Genomic DNA, 25,238 nt, shown 5'->3' on the forward strand with positions numbered 1-25,238 from the left:
CAAGAACCCACTGGTGGACACTGGGGGTGAGGGAAGCTGTCAAGCAGAAGAAGGAGGCTTTTTGGTCTTGGCTGGTTTAGGGAACTTCCGAATCTGCAGATGGGTGCCGGCAAGCAAAAAGTGTTGTAGCTGTAGCAGTTGCTGAAGCAAAATCCAGAGCATGGGAGGAGTTTGGAGAGGCCATGGAAGATCACTACCAGGCGGCCTCAAAGAGGTTCTAGAAAACTCAGCCAGCTCAGGAGGTGGAGAGGGGACACTGTCCAAGTGCTCAGTAATGATGGTGAAACTAAACTTGGCTGACAGACATGCCTCCTGTGCAGGAGGTAGGGCCAGAAGTTTCAGATCCCATTTCCTTGGCTGAAGTAACTGAGGTGGTGATGTGATGCAGTGGCAAACCCCCGGAGTGGATGAGATTTGCCCAGAGTCACTGAAGGCACTTGATACTGTGGCGCTGTCTTGGATGACACGCCTCTACAATATTGCATGGACCTCGGGAATGGTGCCTTTGGATTGGCAAACAGGGATAGTGGTTCCTGTTTATAAAAAAAAAAAAAAGTAGACCAGAGAAAGTGTGCCAATTATTGTGGCATCACACTTTTCAGCCTCCTTGGGAAAGTCTATGCCAAGGTGCTGGAAAGGAGAATCCGTACAACAGTTGAATCTAGAATTTTGGAGGAAGAAGGTGTATGACCCTGTTCCCTGAGTGATTCTGAGGGAGGTGCTTTGTGAGTATTGCATGCCAGGGTCGTACTGTCCTTGTATTCTCAGATTTTGAGTTGTGTTCGCCTCCTCAGCAGTAAGTCAAACTTGTTCAATGTGGGCACTGAACTCCGTCAGATACAAGTGGCCAAAATGAGCTTTCTCCAACGGGTTGCTGGGCGTACTCTCCGTGATTGGGTAAGTAGCTCAGTGATTAGGGAGGAGCTCGAAATAGAGTCACTGCTCCCTTGCGTTGAGAGGAGTCAGTTGAGGTGGGTCGGGCATCTGATAAAGATTCCACCTGGACGCCTCCCACTGGAGGTATACCAGGCATGTCCAACTGGAAGAAGGCTCAGAAGACTCAGGACACGCTGGAGGGATTACATCTCCCGACTGGCCTGGAAATGCCTGGGGATGCCCCTAGGAGGAGCTGGTGGAAGTTGTTTGGGACAGAGACGTCTGTGCTTTTTTAATCACCCTGTTGCCACCGCGACACTAAAATGAATAATCAGAAAAGATGATGACACATTATACATTATTAGTCCCTTGGTAATTTTCATAATTTTCCAATATGTTTACACTTGAATTTACTATTTGGATTTGACAAGGACAGAATCTATTACATATGAAAATTACCATGAATCATTGACTCAAAGGCAAATATTAACCCTATTTACAACATATACATCTTAACAAAATTACTTGTGTGTTACCTCTTGTCCAGAGAGCCAGTGTCCAGATGAAGATGAAACAAATGAAACAAATAAGTGATCTGAAGGAAGCCACAAAAACATCAGCGCCTGACCCCTCTGATGTTTATGTGGCTTCCTTGAGATCATCACAGCAGTGATGCAATATTTAGTCAGAAGCGTAGAAACTGTTACAGAATTAAAGGGAGCCAAGCATTTGTTTTAAAAAATCTTGGAAGAACACACAATAGTGTATCTCAGCCTAAAATAATCTAAAGCATATAACACACACACACATTTACACAGATGAAGTATAGTCATTGTTTATGTAGTTGTATTTTTTATTAATGTTTATTAATGTCTTCAAAACATGAACATAATGTTGAAGTGAGGATTTATTTTTTTTACTATATTTATCTGTATTTAATGTTACAGTAGAATACATTTATGTAACACCTGTAGGGCACAAATGTATCCCCCATCCTCCTGGTTTTGCGATCCATCTGTATACTGCATGATGAAATCACATTTGGAATGTTCCCTCTCATATTTGATTAATCATTTGGGAGAGAAAATGGGTCCGTCCAGTGGATTTATTCTTAACTTCAAGTTTGTATTAAATCATAACTGAAACATTTCTTGTAGATTCAAAAATGGCAGGAAGAATCAGGCCACTTCAAGATGCCATCCATTATGTAACTACAAAGACTCACAAAACTAATCAGCTAGAGCAGAAGTACACCGATCCCATCAAAAGTAAGTTTATGTACAAAAGAGCAAAGTGCACTGTTTTGTTATGATAGATCATGAATTAAAAAAAGAAAAATTTACTTAATCCTTATCTGTCATTTACATCACTTCACTGAGGTCTGCTGAGCTCCGCACCCTGAATGCTGTCAAAAGTAAATAAGTGGATGTCCTAAACAACTTGGTAACACTATAGTTTGTTGACATTGAATATGTAGAGGGCACAAATATTTTTTAAGGTTTAATGACTTTAGTGTAAGTGTATGTACATTTGACTTCAATTATAATAACAATAATAGCATTTCATATTATTTTGTGCCCTGCACCCAGTTATTCTGTGTGTGCTCTGGGTCCAGTGTGACAAAGCTGGACAAAGCAGTTACTGAAGTTGAAAGAATGAATGATATATTTTGTGCATGCATTGATACGTGTTCAGGTAAATGATCATCTGAAGCCACTCTGTAGCATAAGGCTGAATTGCACAAAAAGGGCTCCCACATGTAGGATAGTCTGTGCTTACCATGTGCATTAACACCTATTGCTTTACTTCAATCAGAAATCAGAAAACTGATGCTTTTAACTGCAATATATAACCTTTGTCAATGTATTCAATAATTGACAGGTCATGGTGTCTTCTCCTTAACTTCAATTTCAAAGGGTGATTTTGTGGTTGAATATAGAGGTGAAAATATTGAATACAGTGAATCGCAAAGGAGAAGAAAAGTTTACCACACTCTCTGCACTGTGTTCATGTTAGAATTTAAGTGAAATAACAAAATGTGGTGGTAAGCTGAACAGGAGGATCTGTTCTAAAGTGGGGATACAGGCAAAAATGAATTTAATTATTGGACCTTTTGCCTTACCATTCCATTGTGGGTTATTTTCCATATGGAACATGCAGTCAGTGGTCAGCAGTGTCATTATGGTTTTATCTGTGTCTACATTAGGAACATTAATTACAAATATACAATTCATGTTTGTCCATGTACATAAGGCACAGGCAGAGGTGTGTGTCTCTCCTCCAAAGAGTGTGTTATTGTGTGTGGAGGTGTGTGTTAGTGAGTTGTGTGTCTCTCCTCCACAGAGTGTGTTATTGTGTGTGGAGGTGTGTGTTAGTGAGTTGTGTGTCTCTCCTCCACAGAGTGTGTTATTGTGTGTGGAGGTGTGTGTTAGTGAGTTGTGTGTCTCTCCTCCACAGAGTGTGTTATTGTGTGTGGAGGTGTGTGTTAGTGAGGTGTGTGTCTCCTCCACAGAGTGTGTTATTGTGTGTGGAGGTGTGTGTTAGTGAGGTGTGTGTCTCTCCTCCACAGAGTGTGTTATTGTGTGTGTGGAAGTGTGTGTTAGTGAGGTGTGTGTCTCTCCTCCACAGAGTGTGTTATTGTGTGTGGAGGTGTGTGTTAGTGAGGTGTGTGTCTCTCTTCCACAGAGTGTGTTATTGTGTGTGGAGGTGTGTGTTAGTGAGGTGTGTGTCTCTCCTCCACAGAGTGTGTTATTGTGTGTGGAGGTGTGTGTTAGTGAGGTGTGTGTCTCTCCTCCACAGAGTGTGTTATTGTGTGTATCATACTCCCCCTCAGCACCTGCAGTAGGGTGCAGCTGCAGCTGTGCAGTCTCTGACTGAGGGAGGTTTTTGTACGACTCAATTTCACTGTGTGAACACCCAGCTACTACTGATATAATGTGCACTCTGACAGTAATAATCTCCTGCATCTTCAGTCTGGACGTTACTGATGGTCAGAGTGAAGTCAGATCCAGATCCACTGCCACTGAAACGATCTGAGATACCTGACTGTCTAGTGTTAGCGTAGTAGATCAGGAGTTTAGGAGCTTCTCCAGGTTTCTGCTGATACCAGGCGAGACAGTCATCACTAGACCCACAATCACTATCAACAGCGCTGCTGAATTTACAGTTGATGGTGACTGATTGTCCTGTAGACACACTTCTCACCACTGGAATTTGATTCACAGTCACCTGACCACTGGATCCTAAAGGAAGGTGTAAATATTAATAGCATAGATGAAGATAGAAATAAACATATTAAATAGTATATAAATATAAAAAAATATGTATTACCTTAGGTTTATAAAATGTATTAATTAATTTATTTTTTTTATTACATGTTTAGGTGATGATTCCTAAATTCCTCTACAATTTCAAACCATGTAAGCACAGTTCTAATTTAATCATGTGTGTTACCTCTCGTCCAGAGCGCCAGTGTCCAGATGAAGATGGAGACCAAAGTCATGGTTGCTGTGGGTGAAGTTTGTGGGGCAGCAGCTCTCAGTCATGAAGTGTTAAACTCACAGGACTATAAACACTAGCAGAGCACTGAAGCATGGGTTCATGATGCAAAGTGGACCCTCTCTATGGAAATCATCTTTCTAACAACACTGAGGAAAGATCATCATATTTATTTGATATTGTTTGATCAAACATTTCTGCTCAGTGTGGAGTCTCATGTTTAAAATCCTAAACTCTAACTGTCTCTGCCTTTCATTTGAGGTTTTCTGCAGCTGCTACTGCGGCTCCATCTGTCTGGATCAGGGCTGGAGGACTTTTGGGTGGAGGAAACACAATGATAACAGTAAGAATCTTTTAAACTATTAATGAATGTTGAACAGTTTTCAACAGCAGCTCTAATTTTTACTGATTGAATTATTTATGAACACTTCTGATGAAAGTGAACATATAATCACCAACACAGAGAGTGGAGCATGTTTTTATTATTGTCATTAATTGGATCTGGTTTTAATATTAGTTGATATGATTGTATCTGTGATTGTAATTGGAATCTGAGATGTTTTATACTTTTATATCAAGTGTTTGTCTGTTGTGGAAATACAAAAGAACAAAGTGTGTCCTGGGTTTAGATATTTTAATGTTTATAAAATAATCCTTGTTGAGAATCTGTAGCTTCTACAGTTTGGGAGTGCTTTCCATTATTAATAGCTGCAGAATCCATTAATATTGTGTTCTAGTTCAGAAATAGTGTGTGTAAAGGCTGAAGAGAGCGGTGTGTTTAGAGCAGGAGGTTTTTGTACGGCCAGTAAACGAGTTTGTATCACTGTGGAGGACTTTTGGTGGAGGAACAAAACTGGATGTTGGAAGTAAGTCCACTTTTACTCTTTATTCAAAAGGAATCTTTAATTAAAATGATTCTGGACAACAGTAGAGATGCACTTGATGATCTTCTGAATAAATGATAATCCAAATGTGAATGTATTTAATTAGAACTGCTCTGAAGTGTGGAGAGTGTGGAGCTTTAGGTTTCACCACCAGCTCCTGTTTCTGAACTGGATTTCTTTTCTTTCAAATACAAATATTTCCTAAAGGTTTCCTGTGAAGTGTTCAGTGATGACATTTCTTTTTAAAAAGATCAAATGTAAAGCTGGATTGTAGAGTCAGTGTTGGGTGATTAGAGCCGTTCTGTCTCCATCTGGACGCCACAATGTGGAGGTTATTATGAGCAGTGTTTTCTGTTCTAAAGCTTTGAAGACGTAGTACATGGAGACTGCAGCTTGATTTAGTTATTGATCATACACTGTTTTGGAGGAAATCAAATCATGTTTTAAACTTTCACATCATGGGATGTGTGTAATGTTACAATTATAATGAATTAAATGAAAGAAATAGTTTTAAAAGTATTCTGAATGAAATGTATCTATTAATGTAATTGTAAATATTAGTTCATATTTGAAGCGGTTCAGTTTAAGGTTATAATTAGAGCATTATTTTAATGCTTCACTGAACTCAGTTCTGCTCTGTTAGAAAAACAGTTATATGCAAATTTTTGGGGACGCCTGGTGAAATCATAATGTTCTGTAGATGTTTGTAAGTGAAAACTCTGTAATATTTAATGAAACTGAAATCCTCCTCTGAATGTAATTGTAAACATGAGTTTATATGTGAAAGTGGTTGAGTTGAAGGTTGTAATTAGAGTGTGATTTTTACTGCATCACTGAAGTCATTTGTGCTGTGTTAGAAATAAGGGAAATGAAACTGTGTGTGTGTGTGTGTCCTAGCTCCGACCCGCCCCACCCTCACAGTCCTGCCCTCCTCCAGTCTGGGGCAGGGGAAGACCACACTGGTGTGTTTGGCCAACAAGGGCTTCCCCTCAGACTGGAAGCTGAGCTGGAAGGTGGATGGAACCCTTCTGACCTCTGGGTTTAGTCAGAGTCCTGGGCTTCTGCAGAAGGACACTGGCCTCTACAGCTGGAGCAGCACCCTGACCCTCCAGGGGGACGAGTGGATGAAGAAGACAGTGACCTGTGAGGCCACCAAAGGAGGCCAGACTACTGTCAGTGAAACACTGAAGAGAGATCAGTGCACTGGACAGTGAGGGTCCACACCTTTGTTGGAGCTGATAGAGCTCCTCTTCATCTTCAGTGTGTTCAAACATGTCTCTGATTAATGCTCAGATCTTCACATCAGCTTCTGGAGCAGCTCAGTACAGAGTTACACTCTCTATATAGACACTCTAACACTTTGTTGCTTTTGTTCCTGCTCTAAATATTTTTAATGCTTATCTTTTTTAATGCTGTATTCATTCATAAAAATAAAGCTTTTAAAAGATATGTGACTGTTAATTTTTTTGGCTCTTTATAAACCTGTTATTAACTCAGTGCTTAGTGAAAGTTTAAAGTTCCCAAATGTTCTTTCATCATCCAAAGTTAGAAATATGTTCGATCAGAAACTGATAGTGACATCAATACATTGATTACAGTGAAAATGTCTCCGTATTTTGAAATTCTGTCTAGTGCAGAGATCTGGGCATTGTACGGCCCCCAGGGCACATCCAGCTAATTGGCTGCACCCCACCATCCCCTCGTGAGGTCAGTGGTAATTATAATCATGAACAGGGTAAGTCATCCTGTCAGCAACCAGCTACCCTTAACAACAACAGTTACTCACTGAGCCCATCCCATGAGTACCCAAACCATCCACTACATCACTAGCTCTTCACAGGGGTCATCAGGTAGCCACCTCCCCCTAGGAATTAAACATAAATAAGGGTACATTATGCACAAACTAAACTGTTTTCATTTTGAAGGGTCTGCTTTTTCCAGGTTACAGAAAATCATATATTCTTGCACGAGTGAGCGTATACACACACACATGCTAAATAAGAAAGGTTGATACAGAATGTAGGGTTTTTACCAATATATGGAATTCTAAGTATTTTACTAATGTCAAAGGCAAAACTGTGTGCTTTGTCAAGAAATGGTCACTGTGCTTAAGGGTTACAACTTGAATTATTATTATGAGACTAAACACGCAGAGAAATACAAGAACTTCACTGATGAAGAGCAAACATGGACACAGGAAGCTCTCTAGCTAAACTGCAAAAGCAACAAGGTTGTTTACCAAGCTTCACACATCCAGGGAAGCAGCTGTCAAGACCAGCTTCGTGATTTCCCACAAAACTGCAAAAAACCGTAAGCCTTTCTCTGAAGGGGAATTCTGTACAGACTGTTTCGTAAACATTGCTCCGCTAATCTGCCCTGGGAAAAAAAGAAGCATTTGCGAATGTGTGCCTCTCATGGTGAGCCATAGTGAGAAATTGCAGAAAATCTGGAGCTACAGCTGCAAAAGACAGCAGACAGTTTTGATTTTTCTCTTTGGCTCTGGATGAGAGCTGCGATGTCCATGACACTGTGAAGTTGCTCATCTTTGTACGTGGAATCACAAAAGACTTTGAAATTATGGAGGAGCTGGCAGCAATTTGTTCAATGAAAGGTACAATGACTGAGAGTGATTTGTTCACAGAGGTAATTGCAAGCTTGGACAAACTGGGACTGAAGTGGGACAGACTGGCAGGTGTTACAACCAATGGTTCTCCAAATCTGACAGGGAAAAATGTCGGAATTTTGAATAATAACAATAATAATACATTACATTTATATAGTGCTTTTCAAGAACAAAAAGACGCTTACAGTAGTTAATACATAGAACACATTCAAAGACATACAAAACAGAGCAAATACAGAATACAAAACATTAACAAACAGTACAAGCATCAAAAGATTAAATTTGAGGAGTTTTATAAGCAAGGGAGAAAATATATTTTCTGAGGTTTGATTTGAATATAGAGAGAGTTGGAGAATGTTGGACTGAAGGGGGAAGAGAGTTCCAGAGTCGCAGAGCAGATGTAGAGAAAGCGCGATCACCATAGCTTCGAAGGTTGGAAGGAGGAACAGTGAGCAGCCCGGCTGAGGAAGACCTGAGTGTTCGCATGGGTCTGTAGAGATGCAGAAGAGCAGACTGGTATGAAGGAGCAAGGTTATTCAGAGCTTTGTATGTGAGAAGAAGTATTTTGAATTGAATACGGTACTTTATGGGAAGCCAGTGAAGATGTTAAAGAACAGGTGTGATGTGTTGGTGAGAGCAAGTGCGAGTGAGAAGGCGGGGAGCAGAATTCTGGACAATCTGAGGTCTGTGGAAAGAGCAAGAGGTGATGCCAAAGAGAAGAGATTTGCAGTAGTCTAAACGGGTGGAGCTGAAGGCATGAATAAAGATTTCAGCAGCAGATTGAGAAAGAGATGGCCTGATTTTGGCAATAATACACAGATGAAAATAAGATGTTTTGATTATAGAACTGATGTGAGCACTAAGTGAAAGAGTTGAGTCGAGGATGACACCCAGTTTATGAACCAGGAAAGAAGGAGATACACTTGAATTATCAATAGAGAGAGAAAGGGAACCAACTTTTTTGAGGATTGATTTGGAACAGATTAGCAAGAGTTCAGTCTTGTTACTGTTTATTTACTGGTTATTAATGGATTTAATACTAAAATAAATCTGGATGTCATCTGCATAACAGTGAAAGTTGAGATTAAAATGACACAAGATAAAGTTGAGATTAAAATGATGCAAGATATGTCCAAGGGGAATCATGTATACAATGAAAAGAAGTGGCCCAAGAACTGATCCTTGAGGTACCCTTTGAGTAACAGGAGAAGTGCAAGAAGTGTGAGCAGAAAGGGTAATGAACTGACAGAATGTTTTCTGTCAGTTAGATAGGATGTGAACCAATGCAGTGCGGAACCATCAACGCCCAGCTCCCGCAGCCTGGATAGAAGAATGGGGTGGCGTACTGTGCCGAATGCTGCACTCAGATCTAATAGTAATAGGATACAGAGAGAGCCAGAATCCACAGCTAAAAGAAGATCATTCAATAGTTTCATTAAGGCAGTTTCAGTGCTGTGGAAGGGACAGAATCCGGACTGGAATGGTTCAAAGAGATTGTTAATTTCAAGAGAATGGAAGGTTGACGTTGTTAGATATATCCGGCATTGAAGAGTCAGGAGACTGGAGTTCGGCGTTGACTGGAGTTTATTTACACTGTAGCGGCTTAACCTTATTCGAACTCGTTCTGATTAATAATGGTTTGACTAATGATAATAATTATTATCATTAGGATTGACTTAAATGGCAAAACCTTAACAATTAATTAGAGAGTGAATACTGTCACCACTACGTGAGTTCTTCAGGATTTTCAGACTTAATGAACAAACTCCACACACTGTTATTTCAAATAATGGAAATATTTTATTAAGAGAAAAGAGAATATTTAATTAACAGCACAATCTCAAGTTTCACGGCATCAATGCAGGTGAAACCGATTCTAATTTAAAGATAGGCTAGGCGATAAGACTTGTGACTAATGTGTTGGTAAATGAGATTTAATTAATGTATACATTTATCAAGAGACTTAATTAGGCATCAGCTTCTGAAAAATGAGTAATTTATGCTTGCTTACTCTTGTTGCTGTTATAACCAAGCCGTTGGGTCCAGCAGATTCAATCTCCGTTCTCCGGGTCTTGGCTTCCTGTCCTCCCCGTGTCACTGAAGGTAGGCTTGTTAGGGAAGGTATTCCTTCCAGGATGAGTCAGCCAATCTTGGCCTTAGACGGTGTGACGTCGGTCAGGGGATTCCCTTCACAGAGGACTGCTGGCCTGGCTGGATCGTCCCCGGAGTGAGGGGGGCGTTGAAGAGTAGCTCGCTGTTTCCTCAAATCCTCAGAAGCGACGCCCTCAGAAGTCAGAGTATAACACTAACATATCAGCTATCAACTAATCTCAGGGGTGGTATCTTATTCTGGCCAAAATAAGTTTCACCTGCTTTGATCAGTCGTAAAATTAAAACTTTGATTGGGCGACAAACATGAACACAAATAAACAAAGAAAAGATTACTGAAAATTTCTCGACGTTACTCTGTATTTTCTGTATCGCACTGCAAACTAGCACAAGGCGTCCCTTGAGCGTTGAGTGAGGTCCTCTATAAAGTTCGTTGAAGAATCTTGTCAGTGTAATGAAGAAGAAGAGCGTCGCACGAAGAGAAGAGTGAAGAGAGAGCGACGTGAAGAGCATAAGAGAATGTAGCGGAAAAGAGCGAAGCGAAAAAGAGTAGAACAGAGCGAGCTTAGAGCTGGGCACTCCTTTTTCAGATGTGGCGCGGTCACGCCCATTTGGGAGGTCTCCTTTCTTTGATTGGATTCTGGGTCTGAGGCTCACGTGACTTGTTTCACGTTTCAGAGAGGGAAGAGAGTCACATATACATAGAAAACTGAATAAAGTAAAAAGTACTTATACATACCTGTGGTATAGCATAATGAGTGTCCTGGATTATTTTTATCAAATATCTATGTATATATATCTTGGGTATTTTATGATCACATCCCATTTACAATATTATGCTAGATGTTTAGAAACTAATTCGTTTTCCTAATCAGAGACAGAAAATGTCCTTCATGATTGAAACAGTAATACACATCACTTCATTAGTTAATAGACAATCAGTTGAGAATAACAGAGAGTAACGTTCATACATATTGCATAAAATGTTTATAAACACACGATGCGTCCGTTATGGATTTAAAGGGTGGCAGGGCGAAACATGATTTCGCAAATGTCCACTTGTTGGTCCATGCTAGTTGTTTGGTTTGGATCGGGGTTCAGGAGTTCAGTGCAAGGTCAATTCTGGGGCCACCTGTTGATTTTGCATAAGCTAAGGAGTCGCCATCTTGACGCCGAGGACCATAAATGGGTTCTTTTTAATCCGGGTCTTTAACACCTTGTTTGGTCTCCTTCGGCTTAAAAGTGTCATAAACTGGTTCTGTTTTCTTCATATTCTTGGAGGAGACGGGGGGGGCGGGGGGGTCACTGGAAAGTGTCCTGCTCAGTCTTTGGTGTAGACATATGTGTGTGCGTGAGTGTGTGTGTGTGTGTGTGTGTGTGTAGGGGGGGGGGGTGCAGAGTCTCTCAGCACACAAGCATTCTGTGGAATGTGGGATTCTGTTCCAAAAAATCCTTATCAGAGTGGAGAGTCTTTCATTCAGAACTTTTCATTTCTTTATTCGATCCATACTCCACTACAACACATACACAGGATCATGTACAAACCGGATTCCAAAAAAGTTGGACACTAAACAAATTGTGAATAAAAACTGAATGCAATGATGTGGAGGTGCCAACATCTAACATTATATTCAGAATAGAACACAAATCAAAGATCAAAACGTTTAAACTGAGAGAATGTATCATTTTAAGGGAAAAATATGTTGTTTCACAATTTCATGGCATCAAAAATCGCAAAAAAGTTATGACAAGACCATTTTTTACCACTGTGTGGCATCCCCCCTTCTTCTTACAACACTCAACAGACGTCTGGGGACAGAGGAGACCAGCTTCTCAAGATTAGAAATAGGAATGCTCTCCCATTCATGTCTAATACAGGCCTCTAACTGTTCAATCGTCTTGGGCCTTCTTTGTCGCACCTTCCTCTTTATGATGCGCCAGTGTTCTCTATAGGTGAAAGATCTGGACTGCAGGCTGGACATTTCAGTACCCGGATCCTTCTCCTACGTAGCCATGATGTTGTGATTGCTGCAGAATGTGGTCTGGCATTATCTTGTTGAAAAATGCAGGCTCTTCCCTGAAAGAGATGACGTCTAGATGGGAGCATGTGTTGTTCTAGAACCTGAACATAGTTCTCTGCATTAATGGTGCCTTTCCAGACACGCAAGCTGCCCATGCCACAATCACTCATGCAACCCCATACCATCAGTGATGCAGGCTTCTGAACGGAGCGCTGATAACAACTTGGTTCATCCTTGTCCTCTCTGGTCCGGATGACATGGCGTCCCGGTGTTCCATAAAGAACCACCATCTGACCACAGAACAGTCTTCCATTTTGCCACACTCCATTTTAAAAGACCCCTGGCCCAGTGCACACGTCTCGTCTAAGCTTGTGGAGCTTGCTTAGAAATGGCTTCCTCTTTGCACTGTAGAGTTTCAGCTGGCAATGGCGGATGGCACGGTGGATTGTGTTCACTGACAATGCCTTTTGGAAGTATTCCTGAGTCCATTCTGTTATTTCCTTGACAGTGGCATTCCTGTTTGAGGTGCAGTGACATTTAAGGGCCCGGAGATCACAAGCATCCAGTAGAGTTTTAAGGCTTTGACCCTTACGCACAGCAATTGTTCCAGATTCTCTGAATCTTTTGATGATGTTATGCACGGTTGATGATGATAACTTAAAAGTCTTTGATATTTTACGCTGGGTAACACCATTCTGGTATTGCTGCAATATCTTTCTGCGCAACAATGGTGGAATTGGTGTTCCTCTTATCATCTTGGCTTCAGAGAGACACTGACACTCTGAGAAGCTCTTTTTAGACCCAATCATGTTGTCAATTGACCTAATTAGTTTTAATTGGTAATCCAGCTGTTCATTATATGTTCAATTTCCTTTTTCCAGCCACTTATTGCTTCTTGTCCCAACTTTTTTGGGATTTCTTGACACTGTGAAATTTTGAATCAACATATTTTTCCTTTAAAATGTTACATTTACTCAGATTAAACTTTTGATCTGTCATCTATGTTCTATTACGAATAAAATATTGACATTTGCCATCTCCACATCATTGCATTCAGTTTTTATTCACAATTGTGTTAGTGTCCCAACTTTTTTGGAATCCGGTTTGTATGAGTACAACTGGGTGATTGCGTTCTATTTCAGGATGATCTGGAAACTGTTTCCAGTTTGGAAAAGTTTGGAAACTGGAGGTTCAGAGGTTTCTTCACGTGCATGCAGAAAAGCATGGACACAGCTTAGTCATCAGTTTGTCAGCAGTTCAGTCTATAGCCAGTTCATTCTGTACCTAATCCAGTCTTTTCTCAGTCCAGTCTGTGACAGTTGCCAGTCCAGTCTGTTCCCAATCCAGTCTAACACCAAATATTTTAGAATGTCCTTATATAAATTGGAATAGTGGGGGAAGGGAATTGGAGGAAGAAGAGGAATTTAAGGAGGGGTAAAGGAGATGATGAAGACGATCAAAGAAACAAAGAGATAAGATAGAGGAAGGAAGGGTATGATGTAAGTGGGGGAATGATTGGTGGGAATGGGGGATGGGACTATTAGGGGGATAACAAAAGGTCACACAAAGATGCAAAAAGACCATATAGTTTCTCTCAGCGTGGAAAGTGGAGAGTCATTAGCAGCGGAAGACACAAGATCACTGTTGATCTTCACAACTTTAGATTCAAAGAAATGTAGAAATTAATCACAAAGAGCCAGAGAAGCAGCTATAGCACTGTCAGGAGGTTTAAATTGTTTGGTGACTGTTCAAAAAAGATGTGGAGTATTTTTATTAGCATTGTTAATAAGGCTGGACAGATAGGATGATTTGGCAGCATGTAAGGCATCTCTGTAGGCAGCTAGGTGCTGTTTATAGGCCTCAGCATGAACAAAAAGTTTAGATTTCCTGCAGAGTCTCTCCAGCTGACGGCCAGTCTGCTTCATGGTGCATAATTCATTAGTGTACCAGGGAGAAGAAGAAATAAACATCACCATTCTAGATTTCACATGGTCTAAGGTATTAAGAATCTCAAAGAGTGTAGAATTTAACAGTGAGGCATGTTCCTCAGGAGAAGGTGGGGTGGGGGCAGAATCAATAGGAAAATTACTGGTAATAAAATGGTTAATAATAGGACAATCTACAGAATGTATCTTACGGAAGAACATGCATCTTGAAGCGGATGCAAGATAAATTGGAATTTGTATTTTTGCATTGTATCATACATCAGGAGGTGTTGTGTAATTCAGTGCTATAAATGAACTATGTTACTGAAATGTAACTAAAATAGTTCACTTCATCAGGGCAAGAGCACTGAATCACAGACAGTTTGAAGGAGTTGTGGAGGAGCATGAGACTGAACATGGTGACATAGGCTACCACACAGCTGTCAGATGGCTCTGTCTGGGCAAGGTGATTAAAAGAGTGTGGGACCTGAGAGCAGAGATTCTAGAGTGTTGTGACAAGAAAGGCAAAGACATCCCAGAGCTCTCAGATGCAGACTGGATGGCAGATCTCGCATTTGACTTCAATACAATTGAGAGTGAAATGTATATTTCTTCTCCTTTTACTTGCAGTGTGGATAACGCTCACATTGATGTTCAGCTTGATCTCATCGATTGTCTGACACACTACTGGCAGAGCACTTCAAGTCAGTATAACTTCTGGATATTTATTCTTCTCCCAAAGTAGTTTTCTCAAAATAGAGCACATGGAGGAAACCCATGCGGACACGGGGAGAACACACCAAACTCCTTAAGGACTGTCACCCAGAGCGGGGCTCGAACCCACAACCACAGGAACCTTGAGCTATGACAGAGACACTACCTATTGTTTTGGGGTTTTACCTCTACTGTGATTGTTTACATTTTACATTATCATCATTATGGCGGCACGGTGGAACAGCAGGTAGTGTCACTATCACACAGCTTCAGGGTCCTGGAGGTTGTGGGTTCAAGTCCCGCTCCGGGTGACTGTCTGTGAGGAGTGTGGTGTGTTCTCCCTGTGTCTCTGTGGGTTTCCTCCAGGTGACTGTCTGTGAGGAGTGTGGTGTGTTCTCCCTGTGTCTGTGTGGGTTTCCTCCAGGTGACTGTCTGTGAGGAGTGTGGTGTGTTCTCCCTGTGTCTGTGTGGGTTTCCTCCAGGTGACTCTGTCTGAGGAGTGTGGTGTGTTCTCCCTGTGTCTGCGTGGGTTTCCTCTGGGTGACTGTCTGTGAGGAGTGTGGTGTGTTCTCCCTGTGTCTGAGTGGGTTTCCTCCAGGTGACTGTCTGTGAGGAGCGTGATGTGTTCTCCCCATGTCCGCATGGGTTTTCTCCTGGTGCTTCCTGCCACGGTCCAAAAACACACATTGGTTAGTGGATTGGTGACTCAAAAGTATCCCTAGGTGTGAGTGAATGTGTGAGTGTGTGTCACCCTGTGAAGGATTGGCACCCCGGCTCTGGGCTCACCACAACCCTGAACTGGATAAGCAGTTACAGATAATGAATGAATTAATTATCATTATTAATAATTAATAAAGAGTCATCACTGAGCGGCATCATCACTAAAACAGAACAATGAGACAGAACTAATAACGTTTGGTACAAGAACTATAGGTAGTTATTTTAAAATTAATATTTCTGCATGTACTCATGTAGTAAAGCTAAAGAACACTGAAATACTATAAAAAGGACAAGAGGTTTCCACTGTGATGGAATTCAAAGATGAAATAATATACAAAGTTAGAGCTCTACAATTCAAAGATGAACATTTACAGTGAATAATGATATACATGCTGTCAGCGTTCACACTCACTTTGATTATTAGTTCCCCTCTGTGTTCCAATAGAATATCACACTTATCAAAAAAGACAGCTCTGGACTCTCCACAACCTTCAGGAGAAATCACATGGTTTTTAACAGTCCTAGGTCTGCTGTGGCTAATGGCAAATGAGGCAAAAATAAAATAAATAAAGAATATGTAAATAAATGTTTAAATAAGAGTCTCTCCTCCACAGAGTGTGTTATTGTGTGTGAAGGAGTGGGTAACACTTTAAAATACAGCCTGCGTCTTAATGTGTACTTACCCAGAACTTACAATGTACCTTCACACATTTTATGGTGTACTTTCCCGTGATTTAAAGTGTATTTACTCAGTAGTTACAGTGTACCTTCCCATAACTTCCTTATATGTGTCAGTACATCTAAAACACTTACCAGCCCGCGTTTTAACGTGTACTTCCCTGGCACTTACAGTGCATCTCCCCGTGTTTTATGGTGTACATCCTGGTATTTTAAAGTGAAATGTACCTCATACTTATAGTGCACCTTCACATCATTTACGGATTGTTTATATGCATCGGTAAATTTAAAATACTTACAGGTTCTTTCTGGTACTTAAATATTGGGGAGTATAAGTGTAATTTCTCTGAATTTATGGTGTACATTCTCTGTGCATGACAATCATTGTTTATGTGTTTATTCAGAGGGCGAGCTTCACTCACATTCCAGGTATTTATTATGATTCTAATAAATGATATCTTGTACTTCACTGAGTGGACTATATAATGTAGTTCACTACAGTGAATAAATAAATAAATAAGCTTATTAGAGAAAGCTGTCAAAAAGGGGCGGAGTTTCAATAGCCCTACCATGTGGGAAGTAGGCCGTTCCACCACCTCTCTTTATAACATCGTGTTCAGAGCAGGTTTGGTGCCGCTCCTTAATTTTAGACCTGAAAATATATTATATGTTCTAACTGTCGACATAAATCACCTTAACCCACTTATTTCCAACTTCTAGGTATATACTGAGTATGTTTTGTGCAATTAAAAGGTGGTTTTATGTGTTTTAAATATGTTTACTCTTACTCGTGATGGAGTCTGAGGTGAGTTAAGGTGTCATTTAAGGTGGAATGTAAATTATCAAGTGAGATTACAGGTACTGATTGTTCATAGAACATTGTTTTGTGGATTTTGTTGAATATAATTATCTTAAATTGATACTTACTGACATTGTTTAACCGTCTTTTGTGCACTTTGTGTAGACAAGGAAAATGAATGTTCCACATTACTGATGTGGGGTGTCTTTAATCCATTGGCAGAGCAAATCTTGAACACCACAACACAGAAGTAAAGCTCACTCCCTGTTGTTTGTGTGTATTTACAGAGTAAAATGGGATAATAGTTGTCCACTACATAATCCAGCCCATTCCCTGTAGTTTCACTGTATTTACAATGTAAGAAGGAGGGAAATGTGAGGAACTACATAATCCAGCCCATTCCCTGTTGTTTCCCTGTACTTGCATTCAGTTATTTGTCTTTGGATGACAAGCCTTCCATAGAGGTAACTTCTTTCTACTCGTCCTGTCATAAGCTGCTGCAGGACTGAACCTACTGACCTGGGAAGACATTTCAAAAGTACAAAGCCAATGCTCATCATATTAATCAGAACCATACAATGAAATACAAGACAATTAGAAGCATAATAAGAACCTGGAATGTGAGTGAAGCTTGCCTGCTGAATAAAAGCATAAAACAAAGTCCCCAATAGTTAAAGTACCAGTAGGAACAGGTAAGTATTTTATACTGATTTATATCAGTCTTAATCTGTACGTTATGGAAGGTACACTGTAAGTACCAGTTAAATTCCCCTTTAAAGCGCTGAGAAGACACACTGAGGTGTTTGTGTGTCTCCTCCACAGAGCGTGTTATTGTGTGTGGAGGTGTGTGTTAGTGAGGTGTGTGTCTCTCCTCCACAGAGTGTGTTATTGTGTGTGGAGGTGTGTGTTAGTGAGGTGTGTGTCTCTCCTCCACAGAGTGTGTTATTGTGTGTGGAGGTGTGTGTTAGTGAGGTGTGTGTCTCTCTTGTCCACAGAGTGTGTTATTGTGTGTGGTGTGTGTTAGTGAGGTGTGTGTCTCTCCTCCACAGAGTGTGTTATTGTTTGTGGAGGTGTGTGTTAGTGAGGTGTGTGTCTCTCCTCCACAGAGTGTGTTATTGTGGGTGGAGGTGTGTGTTAGTGAGGTGTGTGTCTCTCCTCCACAGAGTGTGTTATTGTGTGTGTTAGTGAGGTGTGTGTCTCTCCTCCACAGAGTGTGTTATTGTGTGTTGAGGTGTGTGTTAGTGAGGTGTGTGTCTCTCCTCCACAGAGTGTGTTATTGTGTGTGGAGGTGTGTGTTAGTGAGGTGTGTGTCTCTCCTCCACAGAGTGTGTTATTGTGTGTGGAGGTGTGTGTTAGTGAGGTGTGTGTCTCTCCTCTACAGTGTGTTATTGTGTGTGGAGGTGTGTGTTAGTGAGGTGTGTGTCTCTCCTCCACAGAGTATGTTATTGTGTGTGGAGGTGTGTGTTAGTGAGGTGTGTGTCTCTCCTCCACAGAGTGTGTTATTGTGTGTGTGGAGGTGTGTGTTAGTGAGGTGTGTGTCTCTCCTCCACAGAGTGTGTTATTGTGTGTGGAGGTGTGTGTTAGTGAGGTGTGTGTCTCTCCTCCACAGAGTGTGTTATTGTGTGTGGAGGTGTGTGTTAGTGAGGTGTGTGTCTCTCCTCCACAGAGTGTGTTATTGTGTGTGGAGGTGTGTGTTAGTGAGGTGTGTGTCTCTCCTCCACAGAGTGTGTTATTGTGTGTATCATCCTCCCCCTCAGCACCTGCAGTAGGGTGCAGCTGCAGCAGTGCAGTCTCTGACTGAGGGAGGTTTTTGTACGACTCTATTTCACTGTGTGAACACTCCTCCACTGTGGTAACTCTGACAGTAATAATCTCCTGCATCTTCAGTCTGGACGTTACTGATGGTCAGAGTGAAGTCAGATCCAGATCCACTGCCACTGAAACGATCTGAAATACCTGACTGTAAATTTGTAACATATGTAATCATAAGTTTAGGAGCTTCCCCAGGTTTCTGCTGATACCAGAAAACATAATCATCCCCATCACTATCCCGATACACTACAGGGCTGGTTCTACAGTTGATGGTGACTGATTGTCCTGTAGAAACACTTTTCACTGAAGGAGTCTGAGTAACGGTCACCTGACCACTGGATCCTAAAGGAAAAGTTAAATATTAGTAACATGAATAAATGATCACAATAAAGATATTACATACGATTTTTAAAAAATATATAATTAAGATAATTAAATTATTTAAATTATATGGGGTTTAGGATTTCTTTTTAATTTTAATTACTTGTATTGAAGTTGTTTCATATGAAATCAAAATACAGATTTAAATTACAACTATTATCCTGATATTAGACATATAATATCTCCACAAAACATGTGTCTCACCTCTCGTCCAGAGCGCCAGTGTCCAGATGAAGATGGAGACCAAAGTCATGGTTGCTGTGTGTGAAGTTTGTGGGGCAGCAGCTCTCAGTCATGAAGTGTTAAACTCACAGGACTATAAACACTAGCAGAGCACTGAAGCATGGGCTCATGATGCAAAGTGGACCCTCTCTATGGAAATGAATGTATTTCCTCTATTTTAGTGTATCATGAGGGGAATGTTAATGAATTATTAGGAAAGAATATTATTTACATATAATTAAATATAGACTACAAAAAATAACTATTTTAAATGTGAGAATGTGTGTGTGTTTGTTTTGTGTGCGTGCGCGCGTGCGTGTGTGTGTGTGTGTGTATTTTGAAGGACAATTATTTTTCAGTTTAAGGTTCAGTTTAAGGTTATAATTAGAGCGTTATTTTAATGCTTCACTGAACTCAGTTCTGCTCTGTTAGAAAAACAGTTATATGCAAATGTTTGGGGACGCCTGGTGAAATCATAATGTTCTGTAGATGTTTGTAAGTGAAAACTCTGTAATATTTAATGAAACTGAAATCCTCCTCTGAATGTAATTGTAAATATGAGTTTATATGTGAAAGTGGTTGAGTTTAAGGTTGTAATTAGAGTGTGATTTTTACTGCATCACTGAAGTCATTTGTGCTGTGTTAGAAATAAGGGAAATGAAACTGTGTGTGTGTGTGTGTGTGCGTGTGTGTGTGTGTGTGTGTCCTAGCTCCGACCCGTCCCACCCTCACAGTCCTACCCTCCTCCAGTCTGGGGCAGGGGAAGACCACACTGGTGTGTTTGGCCAACAAGGGCTTCCCCTCAGACTGGAAGCTGAGCTGGAAGGTGGGTGGAAACCCTCTGACCTCTGGGTTTAGTCAGAGTCCTGGGCTTCTGCAGAAGGACACTGGCCTCTACAGCTGGAGCAGCACCCTGACCCTCCAGGAGGACGAGTGGATGAAGAAGACAGTGACCTGTGAGGCCACCAAAGGAGGCCAGACTACTGTCAGTGAAACACTGAAGAGAGATCAGTGCACTGGACAGTGAGGGTCCACACCTGTGTTGGAGCTGATAGAGCTCCTCTTCATCTTCAGTGTGTTCAAACATGTCTCTGATTAATGCTCAGATCTTCACATCAGCTTCTGACATGATACAGTCTGAAGAATTAGTGTCTCAGTAAATACAGTCCTGTTCTGTTTATTACTTTTTTAAATTTTCAGCTGTTTTAATTTCACTTTTAAATGTTCATTATTGCAAATAAATTGTTGATGTGTCCTTGAAATAAAGCAATTTTATCAATAACCAACCATTTTTGTTCATTAATTCCTTGACTGTCTTTGTCTAGACACGAAGCAAAGGTTTTATTATTATGGTAAATCTTGAAAATGAACCATAATAAACACTGATACAGAATGTAGGGTTTTTAAGAAGACATGGAGTTCAAAGTATTTTACTGATGTCAAAGTCACAGCTGTGTGCTTAGTTTGTGGAGAACAGGTCGTTGTATTTAATGGTTACAACTTGAATCGACATTACGAGACTAAACATGCAAAGAAATACTATAATTTTACTGATGCTGAGCATGCATGGACACTGGAAGCTTTCTAGCTAAAATAAAAAAAAAAATAAAAAAAACAAAGACATTTACCAAGCTTCACTCGTCCAGGGAAGCAGCATTCAATACCAGCTTTGTGATATCCCACAAAATCAGAAAAAAAAGGTAAGCTTTCGTCTGATGGGGAATTTGTTAAAGAGTTTTTGGTGAACATTGCTCCGCTAATCTGCCCTGAGATAAAAGGTGAGCCATAGCGAGAAAAACTGAGGAAATTGCAGAAAATCTGGAGCTACAGCTGCAGAAGAAATCAAACAGTTTGACTTTTTCTCTTTGGCTCTGGACCAGAGCTGCGATGTCCATGACACTGTGCTGTTGCTCATCTTCACACGTGGAATCACAAAAGACTTTGAGATTACGGAGAAGCTGGCAGCAATTCGGTCAGTGAAAGGGACAACGATTGACAGTGATGTGTTCACAGAGGTAAATGCACAGAATTTTGTGACAAGAAAGGCAAAGACATCCCAGAGCTCTCAGGTGCAGACTGGATTGCAGATCTTGCAAGAATGAACTAAATGCATCCTCAGAAGATGCTGGGTCTCTTTGGATCTACCTACATATGTGAACAAACATTCTCAGTGATGAAGTTTAACAAATCCAGATACAGAGCCCAAAGCAGACTAGATATTTCTCACTGAACAAGATGAAAATGAACTGAAAAACAGCAAAAGAGGTAGTAAGACTTATTTTTCCACAATGTTTCTTGAGAGTTTATTAAATAGTGATATGATGTTGCCATTTTCAAAATACCTCATATTGTCACTGACTAATTCATCTACTCTAATCAGTAACAGCTTGCTCTTTGCCCCACTTTGGAGGTGTTTGATTCGTGTCGTGTTGTCGATCTGCTTTTGATAGCGGATTTCTTTTCTGTTAGTGTCCCTCGCTCTGCTCCAAAACGGGAGATTAAGGAGGTATTGGAGACCCAGTTAGTTAGCAGGGGAATTTTGCCTAAGAGGTGGGGTTCTACGGGTGTCTTATATAATCAGCTTTGTAAGTCTTGAATGTCTGAATGCGTCTGTGAGCTCCGTATACCGTTAGAAAGCGCAGATCCTACCGTTTCTAAAAATAGCGCTCTCATCGCGGTGCTGTGAAGCCTCTAGGAGTAATCCAGTGTGAAAAACCACCTAAAAATCAAGGCGCTCCTTCAAAATTTTTGTCTTATGTTCTTGTCATGAAAGATTCTAATGATATTCACTATAATCAGAAATGAAGACGCTGCAAAGGGACAAGAAAGACGGTGTTTACTTTCAGTTTCGTTTTGACTCACATAACGTCAACCCACGCTGTCTCTGGGCAGAAAAATATGAGTCATCAGCAAAAACATATTCCTATTATTGATTTATAGTTTTTCAAGGTTTTTGTAGGTTTCACATCAAATAATATTGATTTAGATCAACAAATATAAACTAAAAAGCTTAAATAATTCTCTATTGTGTGTTTTCTAAATAAACAAGTATTATTTCATCATTTTTTTAAAAAAAAGATTATAATAATAATAATAATTGTAAATATTATCAGCAGCTGAGAAAACTGCCAATGTACCAAAATGTTTTTTTTTTATTTGTTGAGATATTGTCCATATTTGCCCTGAACTAAATTCCTGAAAATCTGGGCCTGCTGTGACTGTCAGAACTTTATCAGTCATACATCCCAGAGCTTAGAATATCAAGAAAAATATATCCATCTGATGCTACAAATTTATTTTATCACAGTAATATTCCATGTAATAAATTAGCATAAAAATGCTAATGTTTTCAACTAACAGACACCTCACACTAACAATCTGTGTGAAGATATCTGATGTGGGAGTATGATTTCAAGGCTGTACATTGAGAAATATGAAAAAAAAAAGCAGGCGCTAGGTAAAATTTTGGTCAAAACATGACCAATTTATAGAAAAATTGATTTATCGGTCAGCATGAAAACCTCAAGTGATTACATATTTGAGTAGAAAAGTTTCTTTAGAAAATAAAACAACATATTGAATATGGCTGTGTCACATAATTACTGTTTAAATGCAACTGAAAGAGGCACTTACAAAAAACGGAATAGCAAAATGGCTATATAGATAGGGTCTTGAAGTCCAGCTCGGAGTACGGACGCGGCGGAGGCCGTGGACAACTCTGAGTTTCTGCCGCGCATAGATCCAGGTGTTTCCCTGTCTTTCCCTGGATTATAAACCTGTCCCTCTCCCTCGCAGTGCGGCCTCTTTCACGGTGCACTCTTCTGCTCATGACAGTGTTCAGGCACTGACCACGCCACCGGTTCCTAAGCCCCGTTCTCCAGCTCAATCATCGGCTGTAAGTACAGCGCGGGATTTTGATGTGAGTCGGCAGGTCGGTCTGGTTCCTGCTACGTTTTCAATATAGTGATATCACTACAAGTTCCACAAAGAAATACCATTATTTTAGAGATTTTTGAGAGGACACTTTTGAGTCACCAATCCACCTACCAACGTGTGTTTTTGGACTGTGGGAGGAAACCGGAGCACCCGGAGGAAACCCACGCTGACACAGAGAGAACACACCACACTCCTCACAGACAGTCACCCGGAGGAAACCCACACAGACACAGAGAGAACACACCACACTCCTCACAGACAGTCACCCGGAGCGGGAATCGAACCCACAACCTCCAGGCCCCTGGAGCTGTGTGACCACATAGACTCTGTATATATTATTCAAGTCAAGTCAAGTCAAGTCAAGTTTATTTATATAGCACATTTAAAAAGACAGTGAATGTCAGCCAAAGTGCTGCACAATACAAATCAACTAACAAAACAAACCAGATAAAATTATAAAACATACTTGTAAAAGAAATAAAACAAATAAAAGAATCCAACAATAAAACGTTGTGGAGAAAAATACAGATAACAAGACAACATAAACCAAGGCAGAGACAAATGGCTAAAGTAATTTAAAAGGACCCAAAGGCCAGAGAAAATAAATATGTTTTTAAATTGGACTTAAAAGTTACTACTGTAGGGGATTGTTTTATGAAGAGTGGGAGACTGTTCCAAAGTCTTGGAGCGGCTGCAGCAAAAGCCCGATCTCCTTTGGACTTCAACCGAGAGCGAGGGGTGTCTAAAAGCAATTTGTCAGAGGAACGTAGGGCACGTGGGGTAGATCGAAAGCAAAGAAGATCCGAAATATATTTCGGAGCCAGGCCATGGAGAGCTTTGAAAACAAACAGTAAGATTTTAAATTCAACTCGGTATTTCACTGGTAGCCAGTGCAACGATTTCAACACAGGGGTAATTCTCTCCCTTTTCTTGGTACCGGTCAAAAGCCTTGCAGCTGCATTTTGGACCAGTTACAATCGTGACAGGCTGGATTGAGATATTCCCAGGTACAGAGAATTACAATAATCGATACGGGAGGAGATAAAAGCATGTATAACTGTTTCCAGGTCTTTAAAAGACAGTATTCTCTTAAGTTTAGCTATATGACGGAGTTGAAAGAAACTACCTCTCACAACAGTGCTTATTTGCTTTTCAAATGTAAGATCGGTGTCTATGATGAAACCAAGGTTTTTTACTTGGCTGTGTACATTAGATGACAGACGCCCCAGTTCATTGGCCATGGTGGGGGTCAAGTGGGAATTTCCAAAAATGATCACATCTGTCTTGTCTTGGTTCAGTTTAAGAAAGTTTTTAGACATCCAGCACTCCACGTCCCTCAAACAATCCAACATGAGTTTTAGTGAACAATTCTCTCCTGATTTCAGCGGAAGATAAAGCTGTGTGTCATCGGCATAACAATGATATGAAACATTATATTTTTGAAAAATTGACCCCAGAGGGAGCATGTACAGAGAAAAGAGGATGGGTCCCAAGATAGAGCCCTGAGGTACACCACAAGTAAGAGATGCAGGAGAGGAAGAGGAAGACTGTCCTATATTAACAGAAAAAGTTTGATTTTCTAAGTAGGAAGCAAACCACTTCAACGCAAGATCCTGGATGCCAACGTCAGACAACAAGCGATCTAACAGGATGGTGTGGTCAACTGTGTCAAAGGCTGCACTTAGGTCCAGGAGAATTAAAACAACACACTTTCCTGAATCAACTGCTAGGAGTATGTCATTTAATACTTTAAGAAGGACAGACTCAGTACTGTGGTGTGCTCTAAAACCTGACTGAAATGTGTCTAAGATATTATGTTTGTCTAAAAAAGAAGAAAATTGATGAAAAACAACCTTCTCCAAGACTTTTGACAAGAAAGGTAGCTTAGAGATTGGTCTAAAGTTATTGAGGACTGATGGATCTAGGCCAAGCTTTTTTAAAAGAGGCTGAACAACTGCATGTTTAAAACAAGAAGGCACAATACCATTAATGAGACTGCTGTTTATTATGGACAATATACTTGGGCCAACTGACGACAGC

The 25,238-nt window shown here is 40.5% G+C and overlaps 1 pseudogene; it reads right to left on the reverse strand.

Moving 5' to 3' along the window:
• Positions 1-3,777: 3,777 nt before the first annotated feature.
• LOC136694186 (immunoglobulin kappa variable 1-8-like) lies at positions 3,778-19,314 on the reverse strand (annotated as a pseudogene).
• Between the last annotated feature and the right edge of the window lie 5,924 nt (positions 19,315-25,238).

This window comes from Hoplias malabaricus, chromosome 4, assembly GCF_029633855.1.
Source record: "Hoplias malabaricus isolate fHopMal1 chromosome 4, fHopMal1.hap1, whole genome shotgun sequence".
Lineage (NCBI taxonomy): Eukaryota > Metazoa > Chordata > Actinopteri > Characiformes > Erythrinidae > Hoplias > Hoplias malabaricus.